Genomic DNA, 8,509 nt, shown 5'->3' with positions numbered 1-8,509 from the left:
GCAATAACTCTATGAATCTGTTAATATTAATATTTTCCTTGTACTGAAAGGTAGTCTTATTCTTTCATTTTCCAGATTTGGAAACTGAATCCCCAGAAGGGAAAGCGACTTGCCCAAGAGCACACAGAGACAGTGACTAAAGGACTTCTGACCATCAGTCCACAGCTTGTTCCACTTGACACAGAGTCCAAGAATACTGACCTTGTATTAATAAAAACACTCTGCCCATCCTCCAAACACCCACAGGAAGACTTAAACGCTCTATGATTCCAAGTAGTCTCCAAAAGATGTCTTTCCTTTCTATCAAAATTGCGAGCATTTCAAAGGAAAGGTCTGTGCTTGACTACCTTATCATCGTCATTGTATGCCCAGCACTATGCTTCAGGCTCTTGAGGGCAGAAATTATTGCCTAACACCTAGGATTGTTAGGGGCAAATGCTCAATAAATAGGACTAATTAATACACCCCCACTTTTAAAAAAGAGGAATAAGGTAGTGGAGAAAAGAGAATATATATTAAGAAATCAATATGTTCTGGTCACTGCATTAGAATTTTCACCACTCTTCCATTTCCTCCCCAGATATTCTTTACAGCATTATCAATTTCCAGATTTTGAATCAAGAAATTAAGGTTACTCTGAGTTTTCATGACTAAGTATTCAAGACTGACATTCCTCTGGTGGACTACAACCTTTTAGAATCTCATATGATAACCATGGAGTGAGAGGTAAAGCCAGGAATGAAGAGACCTAATACTTTCCAGAAGGTTAAAAAAAAAAGTTTTTGTCATGAACAACCATGAAATCCACCATATAAATTGTGAAAATAAAAGTCATGATCGTATTTGCTCTGACAATGTGGAAACATACATTTTCATCAAGCTAAGAAAAAGAAAACAGGGACTTCCCTGGTGATCTAGTGGTTAAGAATCTGCCTTCAATGCAGGGAATGCAGCTTCCATCCCTGCTGGGAAGCTAAGATCCTACATGCAGTGAGGCAACTAAGCCATGGGCCACAATGTAAGATCCTGCATGCCACAGTGAAGATCCCATGTGCTGCAACTAAGGCCAAATACATTTTTTTTTAAAGATCTATATTATAAAAAAGGAAAAAACAAAGAAAAATTATGAATATTTCAATCATGCTAATAAAGAGAGACCCATCATTACCAAATCCAGTTAACCTGATTCCACTCTCCCTGCGAACATCATGCTTGAAGTGGAGAAGTTTGTGTTTTGGACATCTGAGAAAGGCTAAATCCCCAACCTGCCACAAGGCTCCTTTTGCAGGTCTTGTTGATGTGATAGAATCAAAGCTTTGTGATGTCTCTCCTTCCAGGAAGGACTGAAGTAGAACTCCTGTAGGTCCAGGTAGCTCCACGGCCTTTGCAGTCATGCTTGTGTTAAGACTCCGGGTCTATCACTCACCATCTGTTTCTTCTGAACCCCTTTCTACATCTGTGAAAAGGGAATGATGTCTAGTTTGGAGAGTTGCTAGAATTCCACGAGAAGGCGCACAAGTATACCCATGACAGGAGGTTCGCGGCGCCAACCTGGCCCGCCTGCTCTGCGGTTCACGCTCTGCGGTTCACGCTCTGCGGTTCACGCTCTGCGGTTCACGCTCTGCGGTTCACGCTCTGCGGTTCACGCTCTGCGGTTCACGCTCTGCGGTTCACGCTCTGCGGTTCACGCTCTGCGGTTCACGCTCTGCGGTTCACGCTCTGCGGTTCACGCTCTGCGGTTCACGCTCTGCGGTTCACGCTCTGCGGTTCACGCTCTGCGGCAGCTGTGCTGGCACTGCAGGCTCTTTGGCTGTCACGCTGCCCCTTCCGACAACACAGCACCATGAACTCGTGAGCCTGGTGCTGTCCGGACTTGGCAGCATTGACAGCAATGGTGTGTGATTCCACTTGCTAACTGTGACGCTGTTTCCTTGAGGCCACGACCTGTCTTCTTTGCTGATAAGGCCACGACTAGTCAGATATTGGCTTTTCAGTGTTCTTTTTCTCATCACCAGCTTGCTGGCGGCTTTAGTGATTCTGTTCTGTAGTTGTTAAGGTGAACCTTTTACTTTCTTTTCTTTTCTTGGTTTGGCCCAAATTTGCAGGATTTTAGTTCCCCAACCAGGATGGAGCCTATACACTCAGCAGTGGAAGTGAGGAGTCTTAACCACTGGACTGCCAGGGAATTCCTGTGGTGGTCCTTTTCTTTGAAGAAGTGGACTTGTTTTATAAAGGGTAGTTAGGGGTGGGAGCCAGAGAAGGCAATGGCACCCCACTCCAGTACTCTTGCCTGGAAAATCCCATGGATGGAGGAGCCTGGTAGGCTGCAGTCCATGGGGTCGTGAAGAGTCGGACACAACTGAGCGACTTCACTTTCACTTTTCACTTTCATGCATTGGAGAAGGAAATGGCAACCCACTCCAGTGTTCTTGCCTGGAGAATCCCAGGGACAGGGGAGCCTGGTGGGCTGCTGTCTATGGGGTTGCACAGAGTCGGACACGACTGAAGTGACTTAGCAGCAGAGTTTTTAATGGAGACAAGATAAACTACAGGACTTGTATGGAGAAGAACAATTAGGCCTGGGCAAGTTTCATAGCGTGAAAGGGCTCAGACCTGAAAAATGCTTAATACCTGTGCTAGGCTAAAAATAAAAGTGGTCCCCTAAAGGTAATTAGGTCCTGTGTGTGTGTTAGACGCTCAGTTGTGTCTGACTCTGCAACCACATGGATCGTAGCCCACCAGGCTCCTCCGTCCACGGAATTCTCCAGACAAGAATATTGGAGTAGGTAGCCATTCCCTTCTCCAGTGGATCTTCCCAAACCATGGATCAAACCCAGGTCTCCAACATTATAGGTGGTTTCCTTACCATTTGAACCACCAGTGAGGCCCAGTTAGGTCCTAGTCCCTGGAATCTACAAGTATGCCCTATTTGGATTTGGAAAAAGGGTCTTGGCAAATGTGATCAAGTAAAGGATCTTGAGATGAGAGATTACACTGTATCATCTAGGTCAGCCCCAAATGCAGTCACAAGTGTCCTTAGAAAAGCAGAGAGAGGCAGAGGGAGGTATGATACAGATCCACAGAGGAGGAGTTGGTGTGAATGTAGAGGCAGAGATTAGAGTGATACAGGCCAGGAATGCCAGCAACATTCTCTTCTCCCGGAGAAGCTGGAGAGGCAAGCAGCAGATTCTTCTCTAGAGGCTCCAGGGGGAGTGTGCCGGTGCTAATATCTTGATTTTGGCCCACTGGAACTAATTTCAGACTTCTGGCCTCCAGAACTGTGGGAGAGTACATTTCTGTTGCTTTAAACCAACAAGTTTATGGTAATTATAATTTACTAATACCGTGCCCCTGTGTTGTTATCCAAGTCTCAGTTTACTGTCATCTCCTTCCCCTTCCATCTGGTACTTCCAAGAAGAGTTTCCAAAAGCATCCTAGAGTTTCCAAAGCATCCTAGCATCCTTTTGTTTATCTCTTCTGCCAGGCACTGTGACAAGTACTTTACAAGTTCACTGAATCCTCATAAATCCTATTAGGTAGATCCTAAAGTTATTCCTGTTCTACAGATGAGTAAGATGAAGTTCAGAAGAGAAGCTGGTGAAGCCATACTCATAATAGATGATGGAGCTAGTATTCCAACTCAGGTCTGCTTAGATTTAAAGCTCACACTTTTAACTTCTATATTGTACTACCTCCAGCTCTCTGGATTAAATCAGGGTTTTAATTCTCATATCTACTGCTGATGTTTTGGCAAGTTCATCTGAGGGATATTTTCAAGGAGTCTGTACCAATGGAGACCAAACATGTCTTTGTTCTAGCTCAAGGAACCGAAGTGCCATTTTTTAGAAAAGAGAAGAAAATGGCCAATTCTAGCATCACAGAAAGCTCAGTTTAAAAAGACATCAGAGATCCATTTATTCAAATTCCTCATTTTATATATGATGAAGCTGGGTTTACAGAAGGAGAGGGGCTTGCTTACGGTCACCTATAGAGGCTTTAACTGGTAAAGTTGGAATTGAAGTCCCAGTTGCACTTCAAACCTGGGGTTGATTATTCTGCACTGTTCAAAGTCAAGTGTGTTGCTATGGTCTAAAAAGCTGATGAAATTCTGGGAACTTGCAAGCAGGAAAATGGAAAAATGGGTCCCATCTTTCTTAAAGCTATGGTGCCCAATTTTCACCTAGGATAACCCACAGGGCTGCAGCCACTGAGCTGGTCCAGAGGATTAGGAGGAGAAGCTTCTGCACTGGGATAGAGATTGAAGAGACCATGATAATGTGACCATGTCCCAAATGGGAAAAAAGATATGACAAGAATTCATGAATTCCTAGAACTGAAGAGATTTCTGAAAATCTTGACAGTAGCAGCTTTGAACAAATAAATGGAAGTAAGTTGTATCTTACACTTAGCAAGGTACTTGTTTGGGAAACTCAACATGTCTAATTATAGTAAAGGGTGAACATTCTTTATTCATCTTTAAATGCATCCACTAATAAATATTAAATCCCTGCAGATCTCTGCTTTCATGCATAATAAGGTGGTTTTTTAAAAACATAATATATTTAAAGTACTGCATACAGTCTTGGTAACAAGTCCTTTAAAATGCTGTTACTAAGAAAGAACTTGAAGATGTCACAAACAGATGGAAAGATACAGTGTGTTCTTGAATTGGAAGAAATAATATTTTTAAATGGCTATACTAACCCAGGCAATCTATAATTTGATACAGTCCCTACCAATCTACCAGGGCATTTTTCACAGAACAAGAACAAATAATTTCAAAAACTATATGGTAATACAAAAGACCCTAGATAACCAAAACAATCTTGAGAAAGATCAACAAAGCAGGAAGAATCATGCTCTCTGACTTCAGATCACACTATAAAGCTACAGTAATCAAGACATTATGGTATTGGCACAAAAACAGAGACATTATGGTCAATTAAACTATGACTAAGAGTCGGACACGACTGAGCAACTTCACTTTCACTTTTCACTTTCATGCATTGGAGAAGGAAATGGCAACCCACTCCAGTGTTCTTGCCTGGAGAATCCCAGGGATGGGGGAGCCTTGTGGGCTGCCGTCTATGGGGTCGCACAGAGTCGGACACAACTGAAGTGACTTAGCAGTAAGGAAGCAAAAATATGCAAAGAGCAAAGACAGTCTCTTCAATAAGTGGTGCTGGGAATACTGGGCACCTAGATATAGAAGAATGAAATTAGAACATTCTCTAACACCACATACAAAAATAAACTCTAAATGGACTAAAGAGCTAAATGTAAGACCTGAAAACATTAAACTCCTAGAATAAAACATAGGCAGAACATTCTTTGACACAAATCATAGCATTGTTTTTTGGATCAGTCTCCTACAGCTAAGGAAATAAAAGCAAAAATAATCAAATGGGACCTAACCAAACTTACAAGCTTTCGCATTGCAAAGGAAACCATTGATAAAACAAAGTGACAACCTACTGAATGGAGTCACTTCCCTGGTGGCTCAGTTGGTAAAAGCATCCACTTGCAATGCAGGAAACCCAGGTTCAATCCCTGGGTCAGAAAGATCCCCTGGGGAAGGAAATGGCAACCCACTCCAGTATTCTTGCCTGGAAAATTCCATGGATGGAGGAACCTGATAGGCTACAGTCCATGCAGTCCCATAGACTCGGACACGACTGAGTGACTTTACTTTCACTGCATGGAATAAAATGTTTGCAAATAATATGACCAATAATAGGTTAATTGAAAATATATAAACAGCTCATACAACTCAATATCAAAAAAACAAACAACCCAGTTAAAAAATGGGCAGAAGATCTGAACAGACATTTCTCCAAAGAGGTAATGCAGATTACCAATAGGCACATGCAAAGATGCTCAAAACTGCTAATCATCAGGGAAATGCAAGTCAGAATCACAGAGAGCTATCACCTCCCATCCGAAGGAATGGCTGTCATCGATAGGACCACAAACAGAACTACCATATGACCTGGCAATTTCACTTCTGGATATACATTTGAAAAAAATGAAAACACTAATTGAAAAAGATACATGCACCCTAATGTTCATACCAGAATTATTTACAATTACCAAGATATGGAAGCAACCTAAGTGTCAATCAACAGATGATTGAATGAAGAAGATGTGGTATTGATATATTTATTTAATGGAATACTACTCAGTCATAAAAAAGAATGAACATTTTGCCATTTGCAACATCGATGGATTTGTGAGGGCATTCAGTTCAGTTCAGTTCAGTCGCTCAGTCGTGTCCGACTCTTTGCAACCCCGTGAATCGCAGCACGCCAGGCCTCCCTGTCCATCACCAACTTCCAGAGTTCACTCAAACTCGTGTCCATCGAGTTGGTGATGCCATCCAACCATCTCATCCTCTGTCGTCCCCTTCTCCTCCTGCCCCCAATCCCTCCCAGCATCAGTCTTTTCCAATGAGTCAACTCTTCACATGAGGTGGCCAAAGTATTGGAGTTTCAGCTTTAGCATCAGTCCTTCCAAAGAACACCCAGGACTGATCTCCTTTAGGATGGACTGGTTGGATCTCCCTGGAGTCCAAGGGACTCTCAAGAGTCTTCTCCAACACCACAGTTCAAAAGCATCAATTCTTCGGCACTCAGCTTTCTTCACAGTCCAACTCTCACATCCATACATGACCACTGGAAAAACCATAGCCTTGACTAGATGGACCTTTGTTGGCAAAGTAATGTCTCTGCTTTTGAATATGCTATCTAGGTTGGTCATAACTTTCCTTCCAAGCAGTAAGTGTCTTTTAATTTCATGGCTGCAGTCACCATCTGCAGTGATTTTGGAGCCCCAAAAAATAAAGTCTGACACTGTTCCTACTGTTTCCCCATCTGTTTGCCATGAAGTGATGGGATCAGATGCCATGATCTTCGTTATCTGAATGTTGAGCTTTAAGCCAACTTTTTCACTCTCCTCTTTCACTTTCATCAAGAGGCGTTTTAGTTCCTCTTCACTTTCTTCCATAAGGGTGGTGTCATCTGCATATCTGAAGTTATTGATATTTCTCCCAGCAATCTTGATTCCAACTTGTGCTTCTTCCAGCCCAGCATTTCTCATGATGTACTCTGCATATAAATTAAATAAGCAGGGTGACAATACACAGTCTTGACGTACTCCTTTTCATATTTGGAACAAGTCTGTTGTTTCATGTCTGGTTCTAACTGTTGCTTCCTGACTTGCATGTAGGTTTCTCAAGAGGCAGGTCAGGTGGTCTCGTATTCCCATCTCTTTCAGAATTTTCCACAGTTGATTGTGATCCACACAGTCAAAGGCTTTGGCATAGTCAATAAAGCAGAAATAGATATTTTTCTGGAACTCACTTACTTTTTCCATGATCCAGCAGATGTTGGCAATTTGATCTCTGGTTCCTCTGCCTTTTCTAAAACCAGCTTGAGCATCTGGAAGTTCACAGTTCACGTATTGCTGAAGCCTGGCTTGGAGAATTTTGAGCATTACTTTACTAGCGTGTGAGATGAGTGCAATTGTGTAGTAGTTTGAGCATTCTTTGGCATTGCCTTTCTTTGGGATTGGAATGAAAACTGACGTTTTCCAGTCCTGTGGCCACTGCTGAGTTTTCCAAATTTGCTGGCATATTGAGTGAGCACTTTCACAGCATCGTCTTTCAGGATTTGAAATAGCTCAACTGGAATTCCATCACCTCCACTAGCTTTGAGGGCATTATGCTAACTGAAATAAGTCAAAGAAAGATAAATACTGTATGATATCACTTATACATAGAATTTTTTAAAAACCCAACAAATTAGTAACTATAACAAACAAGAAACAGATTCATGGATATGCAGAACAAACTAGTGGTTACCACTGGGGAGAGGGAAGTGAGGAGGGGCAATGTTTTAAGGGTAGGGGATTAAGAGGTACAAACTGTTATGTATAAAATAAGTTACAAGGATCTATTTTACAACACAGGGAATATAGATGATATTTTATAGTAACTATAAATCGAGTATAACCCTAAAGATTGTGAATCACTATACTGTAACATATAATATTATACATCAACTATACTTCAATAAAAATAATTATTTAAGAAAGCTTTAAAACATGCTGTCGCTGCTGCTGCTGCTGCTAAGTCGTTTCAGTCGTGTCCGACTCTGTGCGACCCCATAGACGGCAGCCCACCAGGCTCCCCCGTCCCTGAGATTCTCCAGGCAAGAACACTGGAGTGGGTTGCCATTTCCTTCTCCAATGCATGAAAGTGAAAAGTGAAAGTGAAGTCGCTCAGTCGTGTCCGACTCTTCGCGACCCCATGGACTGCAGCCTACCAGGCTCCTCCGTCCATGGGATTTTCCAGGCAAGAGTACTGGAGTGGGGTGCCATTGCCTTCTCCGATGCTGTTGCTAAAACATTAATTAATAATAGTAGCTGTAACAGCCACTATCTTTAAGACACGTTCGCTTCAGAGACTATATATCCCAAGCTCTCTTTGCTTGCCTTCCATCGCCCATTGCAT

Source organism: Bos mutus, chromosome 13 (assembly GCF_027580195.1).
Source record: "Bos mutus isolate GX-2022 chromosome 13, NWIPB_WYAK_1.1, whole genome shotgun sequence".
Lineage (NCBI taxonomy): Eukaryota > Metazoa > Chordata > Mammalia > Artiodactyla > Bovidae > Bos > Bos mutus.
The sequence above is the reverse complement of the archived record's forward strand: the minus strand, read 5'-3'. Positions refer to the sequence as shown.